Genomic DNA, 10,831 nt, shown 5'->3' with positions numbered 1-10,831 from the left:
GCAGCAGAAACCGTAAGGAAACAGCTACTACAAGACCACACCCTGGACAACAGAACTAGCCTCAGCCCTGACCAGATCTGTAAATTACTCAGTCTCTATCTAAACACCACCTATTTCCAGTACAACGGAGGATTCTACAGACAGAAGCATGGCTGTGCCATGGGCTCACCAGTGTCCCCTATTGTGGCGAACATCTACATAGAAGAAGTGGAGAGCAAAGCCCTAAACTCCTTCAGAGGAACAGCACCGGGCCACTGGTACAGATATGTGGACGACACCTGGGTCAAAATTAAAACCCAGGAAGTGCAAGCCTTCACAGAACACATCAACTCCGTGGACAGTAACATCAAGTTCACACAAGAATGTGTCCACAACAACAGTTTGGCCTTCCTGGACTGTGCTGTACACATTGAAGAGGACAGGATCCTGCAAATTGGAGTTTACAGAAAACCCACACACACATAGACCACTACCTGCTTTTCGATTCCCATCACCCGCTGGAGCATAAGCTAGGGTTCATGAGAACCCTAAACAACAGAACCAACAAGCGCCCAAGCCAGAGAGAAGAAACAGAACCATCTGCAGGGGGCACTTACAGCCTGTGGATACCCTAAATGGACCTTTGTGAAAACAGCCACAAGATCCACATAGAACGACACTATGGGGAATGAGGAAAAGAAGGTCAGCTAAGGCAGACACAGGTACACCCCAAAGACCACACTCCCAAACACAAGATAAGCAATCTAGTGTATGCAATCCAATGCAGGAAGGACTGCACAGACCTCTATTGGGGAAACTAAACAAACACTACACAGACGCATGGCACAATACAGAAGGGCCAACTCCTCAGGTCAAGACTCAGCAGTTTACGTACATCTGAGGCCCCATCCACACTACTGCGTTTTCGTTATAAAACGGAGACCTTTTGCAACGTTTGCACCTCCGGTACAGACTAAAACGGTGAAAATTATGAAGTTTGGAAACGCTGCCGACCCCATTTTTCACTTCGAAACTCCAAAGGCGTTTTAGTGAAGACGGGCAAAAACCGAGGACTTTAGAAACAATGACGCCGACGCTCACACTTAGCTCTGTGATTGGGTCTTATAAGTCATGTAAAGCAGACACACAGTGCTACTGACAGAGTTTTTGACTTGTTTTTTTTTTATATATTCTGTACCGTGCAAATAACACTTAGCCTGTCTGCCTACACTTGTACTGTGCATGTCGCCGTTTACTTTGCTACAACTCCCAGTCTGTTTTCCACCGCCACAGCTCGTTATTGGTCAATTGGTCAAAAAAAAAAAAAAACGGTCTGATTCTTCGTCTGCTTTACTTATTATTTCGCCAATCTAGACCATCTGCTTGATGTTTACACCGGCACATGCATGCCCAGTGTATGTGAACGGCCATTAGATGTGCATTTTAAGTCGTTTTAATGTAGACGGAGATCAACTCTGATACGCTGGTGTGGACAGAGATCGTATTCGTTTTAATACTCCATTTCTAAACTAAAACGGAGTACTGTGGCTGGGGCATGAAAGACAAAGGACACTCGTTTGAGGACCACCAGGTGCACATTTTAGACTTTAGATTTTAGAGGATGGATGGTTTTAAAAGAGGTGTCAAGGAAGTCATCTACACCTGAGTTGAGAACCAGTCTCTGAACAGAGGAGGGGGTCTACGCCACCACTTCTCCCCCACTTACAATGCTGTCCTTTCATGACTTCCCAGGAAACTTAACAAATGTAACCTCTTGGCCTCAGGTGAAGATGCCAACTATAGCTGTTCAGACTTGGACTCGGGTTGTTAACGACCATAACGACTTTCCTTACAACAGCCAGGAACAAACCAGCGGTATCGACACCCTGGCAAACGATCGCACAGAGGTTAAAAAGCTGAGTTTCCCTACCAGTCAGTCAGAACTGAAGAAGTCTACCAAGTCAACCGAGTCCAGTTGCCCTAGATTTTAACCTTGGATGTAATTGAGTAGCTTTATTGTATACTTGTACTTTTAAAGTCGTTTTTTAAATCTGTAATTTGACTTTTACTTAAGTAGGCCTATGTTTTGTTTTAAGTATTGTTCTTCCCTACATTTTCAATCACATCTGTTACCGCCTGGCTCAAGGCTGGCAACAAAAAGGGAGGCCTCACACAGATAATAAGAACAAAAGTGGTTTATTTAACTCAAACTAACAAACAACTTTAACTAAGTTAATGGCGTGGGTAGATATGAGGAACATCAGTCATGTCAGAAGTGTGTGGATGAGTGAGGATGAGGTGTAATGCATGTTGGTGGGTGCAGCAAAATAAACAAAGGAACGAAGGCTGGGGTTGAAGCAGCAGGCCAGCAGAGAGAGTGATTTCTAGAAAGACAGCCTTTTTATGCCTTCTAGGAAGCCCAACCCAGATGGGCAGGTAGATGCACTGGACCCTCCCAGCTCTACCTACAAGCCACACCCCAGAATCTGCAAAACAGAGAAGACATACAGGCAGGCAGACTGGGGAAGTCGTCACACATCCGTTACTGAGTAAAAAAAAAAGAGCAAAGAAAAAACTTTATTTATCATGCTGCATTAATTACTGCTAATGCAAACTGACCATTTCCTGCTGCTGCAGCTTCACATTAAAAGCATTTAACTGGCGAAACACAAGTTGACCTTTATTTTGAAGTAGTCACAGGAAATGCAATCTGTTTGTAAGCTCGTTCTTCAAAAATGCATCTATACAACAAGACAACTGTCATTTTCAATAGTTTTCTGACAGCGGACCAGTTTGAAATATTGCAGTGAGTAATGCAACAGGAGCAGACACAGTGAGCTGTTAGATAAAGAGCTGCAGGTGACAGGCTGCACACCTCCCCCTTCTCAGGCAGGTAACCAACTCTTCTCTTTCGCAGTTCGCATACTCATGTTGCATGCAGCATAAAGTCAGATCATGACTGCTCACATAATTATGGAAAATACCAATAATGCCCGACAATACTGTTTTAAACTTCCCCAGACTTATGTGCCCTGTGCTATTAAAAGTCATCTGCAGAGCCGGCCCTTGACCTTCGGGGGCCCTAATCAAAATTTAGCTGGAGGCCCCTCTGACTGGCGGGCGTTGTCACTATACATCTCTTGTTTTTAAATAAGACTCGACGAATCTTTCTTATATTCTTAAACCTGCCACATTTGTTTAGCACAAAAACACAAAAGCAAATATCTTAAACCTGGTTGACAATAAAGCTGATTCTGATGAAAAACAATAACTAGACAATATTATTATATCTACTATGTTTGATGTCAAACAGGAAACATACGGTACCACCAGTGCTACTGAGCTTAATGGCAGTGCAAGACCAAGTAGACACTGATGAATATAGTTCTGAATAAAAAGACTGATAAAGTGTTTATGACCAAAGCTTAAATCTTTATTAACAGCCAGACAAGAGATTAAGAGACTACAAACTACAAAACAGTTGATAGCATCACTTTTCTCAACCAGCTTCTTTATGAGTGATATAAACATGTAATGATAGAAAATACTTTTACTGTCTGAGTGTCTTTTTGGAACCTGTGCTGGTTTTACTGCTCACCACATCAACGTGTAACTGGTCATTAAGGACTGATGGCCAGTCAGCTGGATCCACTGGAGGAGTACAAACTGGAGAGCCAGATATGGTAGTAAGCACGATGGTACTGCTCTCCACTTCAGTAGGCACAGGTAGACCTATGAGGGAGACTAACACACACACAGTGATGGAGGTAGAGGTGGAGGCTGATGGACCTGCTATGAAATAATAAAAAAATATAAATAAATTGACTCAATTGAAATGACTTGTGTTCTTAGATGTGGATGATGTTATAATTCAAGACAATCTGCCAGAGTTTGATGCTGTCTCCTTTTAAAAAGTGACTTTGGATTAGATGTCACTGACAGCTTTGGAGGAGGCTCCACAATGTCTCTCGACAATCAGTCCTTCAAAACAGCTACTACACACTCCCTACCTGACAGATTTGATATATAATGAAAGAACAGGACATCACTATAGGTTTAACTAAAACCCATAACCTACCCGGAGAGTCAGCTTCTTGGGTGATATGAGCTGTTGAAACCTGACCTATCTGGTTTTGTTCTGTTAAATGCTTTATAACTTTAGATTTGAAAAGCTCAGCTCCAGAGATAGTTAGATAGAAAAAAAGATGGCGTAAATTGAAGAAGACCCATGTCCTAATAACACTATTAACCTAATCAACTGACTTTAATAATACGAGTTAATCCTTTACTATGGTAACATTATAATATTAATACTATACAACGTTTATGCAGTTTGAAAAAATTGTGAGGATAATTGCAGTTAGCATGTTAGCAAGCTATAGCGTTAGCATTGTTAATACTAACTAAGACTTATGTAAGACCTTTAGTGCAGATTATCGAAAAATACAGGCATAGGAAAACGGAGCCTGTTGTTAGGTTCCACTCAAAGGATTCAAAAGCGGACACAAGGCGGATGATATGAACACAGGCAGGGTTTATTAACAAAGTGCTCAGGGATGGGCAGGGTTGGGATGAGAGCTGAGAATCCCAGGCTCAGCAGGGATCCGACGATGGCATTCTATTTCGTATCGCTATTGTTTACCCCTCCGTGCACTGAGAAATGTTGTCTACGCCCACCCACAGCGTGGGCCTCTCCTACGTCTGCACCTTGCATCCCCACCCTTTTGAGATGGGTTCCCCCTCGCATGGGTCGTGGCAGGGAACCCCCCCGCCCCCGAACTGTGACTGCAGCAAGGGCAGCAGAGTGGCTTCCCTTCATGGCCACCAGGGCGCCTCATCAGCAGGTCCGACCGCTTTCAGATTGCGCCTAATCGCTGTTCCTCTGTCTGTGGGTTCGAATCTGGCCTACTGGCTCTCTCTGTCGGTCGGGGTTCCCCTGGGCAGGGTCACATCCCATATCTAGGTCTTCACAGACGCCTCCCTGATGGGCTGGGGTGGGACCTGTCTCTCTCAAGTGGTAGGCGGTCTGTGGCAGGGCCACATGCCTCTCCACATAAACGTGCCAGAGCTCCACACGGTGTGGAAGGTGATCCTCAATAGCGATAGCCTTAGAGGGCTGCGCCTATACTCATGGAAGAGTTTGGGGCGCTGAACCAGAGTATTTCACAGCAGGAGTTGATTGAGCCACAGGTGCGAGATGCTGCAGGTGGTGATGAGCCAGGAGCCAGGACCGGACACACCCACACACACACACACACACACACACACTGACAGGACCTGACAGACAAGACTGACAGAGACAGGAGGGAAGGGAAAACTGAGAAAACACAAGGAAAGGGGAGGAGGCGAAGCCTAATCATGACACCTGTGGCCTTACTCACCTTTATCTTTTTGCCTCCTCTCTTCTGTTGTCTTTTTACATGTCCAGACAAATATGATCTTCTCTTGTCAGACATCAAGCCCGATGGACCCAGCATGACGAGTGATGTCGGTGATCGGTCACAAGGTCGGTCAGGAGTCACAGGTCTCAGCTGATTTTCCAAAGTAGCCTATATAACTAAATTAAATAACCACAATGCTTATAATGGTGCTTAATATAAAGAGCTGTCTTTTATTTCAATGTTTAATATTTTACGTTTCTTTTTTCAGTGTTTTTTTTCCACCACTAGCAAGAAGTGACTGTAGGGGGCCCTCTGCTCGCCACGGGGCCCTATGCCACCTCAATGGTCGCTTAGTGGCTGGGCCGGCTCTGGTCATCTGCTACCACCAATAGGCCTAACTACAGGTGTCTCATTCACAACGGCGCATAGCATCAAAATCAGTTGATTAATGCCAATCAGAGTTTCATAGCCTACAGTAGCCTATGTAGATTCATCATTATGGATTTAGGCCTACCATGTCTTTTAATAGTCTGTTCAACTGATATAAGCTAATAAAAACGTTAATTTGAAAATAGTAAACAGCAATATGGCAATTATTTTTGAAAGTCCGGCCCCACAGTGTCTGCTCAGAAAAAACTTGTGCCTTTGAACAAATGTAGTTGAGGACCCCTATGGTGAGGTCAGTTAAATAATAGCCTACTTCCATTGGTGGTTAAAAATAAGTTTTCATAGTTTAGTAAGATGCATTGCTCCAAATAGCCAAACGACGTCAGTGCATGCATGGTTGGCATTAGCAAGTTGCTGCTAACTAGTTATTTATTGTAATAAGGCTTATGATATCCCATTAAAATTACCACAATGAAAATATGGATAGGACTTATATACAGTCCAGTGTTTCCCGTTTTCCCAGTCCAGTGCGGCCCGCCAGAGTGCCATTGTAACACAGTGTTACAATTGACCCCAATGTTCCAAGCCACATGGCCCAATGTAAGCAGCTTGTGTCGTAATACAAGAACTTAAGGACTCAAAGGCAGACTCGGAACAGTTCGAAGGGGTAACAAAGGGTTTTATTGAAAAGTGCAACATAGAAGACTGGGTGGTAGGTTCCAACAGGGCAGAATGGAGAACACGGAGGACGGGAGTTTGTCCACGCAAGATGTGAGCTGAGCGGGGTGTGGCGTTCAGCAGAGCTCCCGGAGGTAGTGTGATCCTGGGCACAGAGAAAAACAGGTTAATCCAGGTATACACAGAAATTGCAAGGAATCTTACGGGAGTAGATAGTTGGCCTTGACGCATGTACCACATGTGGTTAACTGACAAAAGAGAGTGTAGCCACGCCCAGACAAACACAGACAGGGAGGACAGTCAGAAAACACAGGGAAGGGGGGAACAAAAGAACACAAGGTAGTGGGGAGATTCTGTAGTACCACAACAGCTTGTTTCTGTGTTGACTACTTTTGTTATAAAGTGAACATATTTCACTAAATTTAAATGTAAAACTACATTTAAAAAGGGTGTATTAAAAGAAATGGATTTGTTCTAGTATAAACAAATCATCGATTAACATGGCCAACATTCTTTGTATAAAATAATGTGTGTTTTATATGTGTTTAACAGAAAGTTTGAATGTTATTTAGGACTAAGTCTGCAAAAGTAAAGTTCCTTTCAATTTCTTAAGTAAACATTAGCAGTAAAGTAATTACTTTGAGGTAGCCTAGGCTTTTACTTGACATTCAGTGGGTTAAAATGACTTATTTTCCCCCTTTGCCGGGGGCAATTGTAACACTCTGACTTCTTGCATTTAACTAAATATTATAGTATTTTTCTTATAAGTGAAAATATATCAATTACATTATTAACATAAAAGCAACAGACAAGACAAGCTTCCAAGATGTAGTGTCAAAACAGGTCATGTGATCGTCCTTTGGTCAGTAACCTAAGTAAGAACGTAGGTCAGGTCTTTGTGAGGCTCTGTCAGCTCAGCTTCGCCAGTTCAAGTCAGTCAAGTGCATTACTATTTTACCATGAATCATGAGAGAGAGATTTATCTCTCTGTTCATCCTTTTCTAGTAATGGAAAGAGAGATTTACTCCCATTGTGATCACATTCTCAGATAAGTTATTCTGTTTATTCGAATTGCAATTAGAGACAGACTATGAGATAGATGTGGCAGAAGAATTTTAGGAGCTGTTTCAGTTTCCCATTCAATCTCTGATGTATGTCTCTCTATGTATTACACTTTCCATCACCCTCATTATAAGGCATTTATTTAGCATAGGCTACTTCTTTTGCCTTTTCCTACTTTCTGATCCTGCCTTGGACATGGACAACGCTTTCAAATACTTATATTCTGTTTAAAATGACACTTTCGTCTTTCTATCTTTAATAAAAAAAATCACATTTGTCTTCTATCAGTTGTAATTGCCTCATACTGAGTAGGAATAGGAAAATAGAAGTTATTCACCCATAATTAGGGATCCAAGCTGCTGGAGCCCTATTGGTTTTGTTTTGATTCTTCTTATTTCTTCTTATTTCTTCTTTTTCTCCGCTAAAAGTGTTTGGGCAGCAAAAACCGCTGGACGAAAACTCACCAAAACTGGCACGTAGGTTGCAAATTCCACCCACTACCCAGGCAAAAAAATGGCCCTCATAGACCTCATGGTGGCGCTGTGGTGCTTTTGTGTCTTTTTACGTACAATTTTGCATAAATTCCTGTAAATCAAAATTGGCTTAAGCTATTGTAACCAATGTTCAGATGCTCGGCCCTGAGCTTCGCTGAGCAGTCCTGGGATATTGTTCCACTAAGTGGCGCTACACTTGCAAAAAGTTTATACCTCGTAATTCGCTTGATGTATTCGTACAAAATTCGGTTTGTACGATCTCGGGTCCCTACTCAATATGTAAAACATTTCTCATTCCTACCTAAAAAAAATCTAAGAAAATCATCCATATGTCCTAGAGAGCTGAATCTTTTTCAGCACATCCACTGATATGTGACTAACGTTTGCCTGTAGCTTGTACAGTATGAACATTTTCTTTTTAACTTAGTTTTGGATCAAATGCCACCAAAATAATTAACACATCCAAAACCAGCAGAATGATGTGTGATGTTTTTCAGAATTATTTCACCTACATCTTGACTGTTGCAAGCGTTTAAAGTTTAAACTGACAAAACTATCTGGCTCTGGCACATGTGAAATCACCACCTCAAATTGTGAGGTGTGGAAAAACAGCATCTCACCAGTAGCTCAGTCAGTAAGTCGCCTACTCTGGCAGTGAGTCTAAGGTCCCTGTTTTATTTGGATCCCTAGCAGTTTCTTCTAATTTTTTTCTGCTAAAAAGAGTTTGTGCAGCTTAAACTTCTTCTTCAAAATGTTGGAAACACAAAATGTCGCAGGTGGGTTGAACATTTCACCCAGTAGTCAGGTACATATAATGACACTCTCAGATCTCAAGGCAATGCTTTAAAAATCCAGTATGCGTTTCTCCAATTAATTTAAAGTCCAAATTCTTTCATCACTTTAATCTCTGAAGTCGTCGGCGTCTGTTATTCTCTTCTGAAAATTTCATATGTTGTGTTTTTCGCGACTGGCTTGGATCCCGATCACTGCCGCTCGCAGTACTAGCGGATACTAGTATGTCTTTAAATGTGTTGATGTTTGTGGACTAATGTTTAGTATGTTTTTAAATATGTTGTGTGGACTGTAATGTTTAGTATGTTTTTAAATACGTTGTGTGGACTGTAATGTTCAACTTAGTATGTTTTTAAATATGTTGTGTGGACTGTAATGTTTAGTATGTTTTTAAATATGTTGTGTGGACTGTAATGTTCAATTTAGTATGTTTTTAAATATGTTGTGTGGACTGTAATGTTTAGTATGTTTTTAAATACGTTGTGTGGACTGTAATGTTTAGTATGTTTTTAAATATGTTGTGTGGACTGTAATGTTCAATTTAGTATGTTTTTAAATACGTTGTGTGGACTGTAATGTTCAACTTAGTATGTTTTTAAATATGTTGTGTGGACTGTAATGTTTAGTATGTTTTTAAATATGTTGTGTGGACTGTAATGTTCAATTTAGTATGTTTTTAAATACGTTGTGTGGACTGTAATGTTCAACTTAGTATGTTTTTAAATATGTTGTGTGGACTGTAATGTTTAGTATGTTTTTAAATAAGTTGTGTGGACTGTAATGTTTAACTTAGTATATTTTTAAATGTGTTGATGTTTGTGGATTGTAATGTTTAGTATGTTTTTAAATTTTGGGAGCCTAACAAATAAACAAATATTGTTTAATTTCCCTCGCGACTTCTAGAATGTGAGGGCTGAAACTGTTGATAATTGATCATTTTAGTGTTTACTCTGCAAAAACTCTTGAGCTTCGCACGTCTTCCCTGTTAATGTTAGCTACCTAGGAAAGGTAATACTTTCTGAAAGGTGATACCAAGTGGACAACAGTTTGACCGCAGCCAAGTTTTCGTCTTTTTCGTCTGGTAAGTGCTTTTGCTCAGTTTGTGATTTCCATGTAATTAATCGCTGTTTTTTTCCTCTAAATGCTACTTGAGAGGTTAACATTACATTTATTATCATGTCCTGATGTTAGGTTAAAGAAGGTGATTTAATAATAACTAACGTTAAGTAACTTAATGTTATAGCTAATGTTACCTTTACAACAGACTTCTTCTAAGTTATGCAACAAAAAACGCTGCATCCATATCAGGTTGCCTAAGTTAGCTTCATTCTATTCATGATCATTTCATCATGTTAGTACATTCAATTAAAACACAATTTAGAGTCATATTCATTTGCCACCAGACAGTCGCAAGGCAAACACTATTTTCCTTAAACGCACAGTAGTATAAAGTGCAAAGAAAACATTGAATTCTTTACTAAATTAACACAGAAATCAATGTTTAAAGGGCAAATAAGGAAAAACATTGAAACATCACATAGTAGGATGCTGTGCATATGGGGATTTGTAGTTTTTGCTGCTAATATACTCATACACACAAACTAAATGTTAGTTTTACTCCTATTAATTATTCTCTAATAAGTTATATGTGTTGCATACCATTTGTGTGGACTGTAATGTTTAGTATGTTTTAAATATGTTGTGTGGACTGTAATGTTTAGTATGTTTTTAAATATGTTGTGTGGACTGTAATGTTTAGTATGTTTTTAAATATGTTGTGTGGACTGTAATGTTCAACTTAGTATGTTTTTAAATACGTTGTGTGGACTGTAATGTTCAACTTAGTATGTTTTTAAATACGTTGTGTGGACTGTAATGTTTAACTTAGTATATTTTTAAATGTGTCGATGTTTGTGGACTGTAATGTTTAGTATGTTTTTAAATTTTGGGAGCCTAACAAATAAACAAATATTGTTTAATTTCCCTCGTGACTTCTAGAATGTGAGGGCTGAAACTGTTGATAATTGATCATTTTAGTGTTTACTCTGCAAAAACTCT

This window comes from Micropterus salmoides, unplaced genomic scaffold (assembly GCF_014851395.1).
Source record: "Micropterus salmoides isolate LMB-PRFRI ecotype aquatic unplaced genomic scaffold, ASM1485139v1 Ms_hic_scaffold_3, whole genome shotgun sequence".
Lineage (NCBI taxonomy): Eukaryota > Metazoa > Chordata > Actinopteri > Centrarchiformes > Centrarchidae > Micropterus > Micropterus salmoides.
This window is presented reverse-complemented; position numbering follows the sequence as displayed.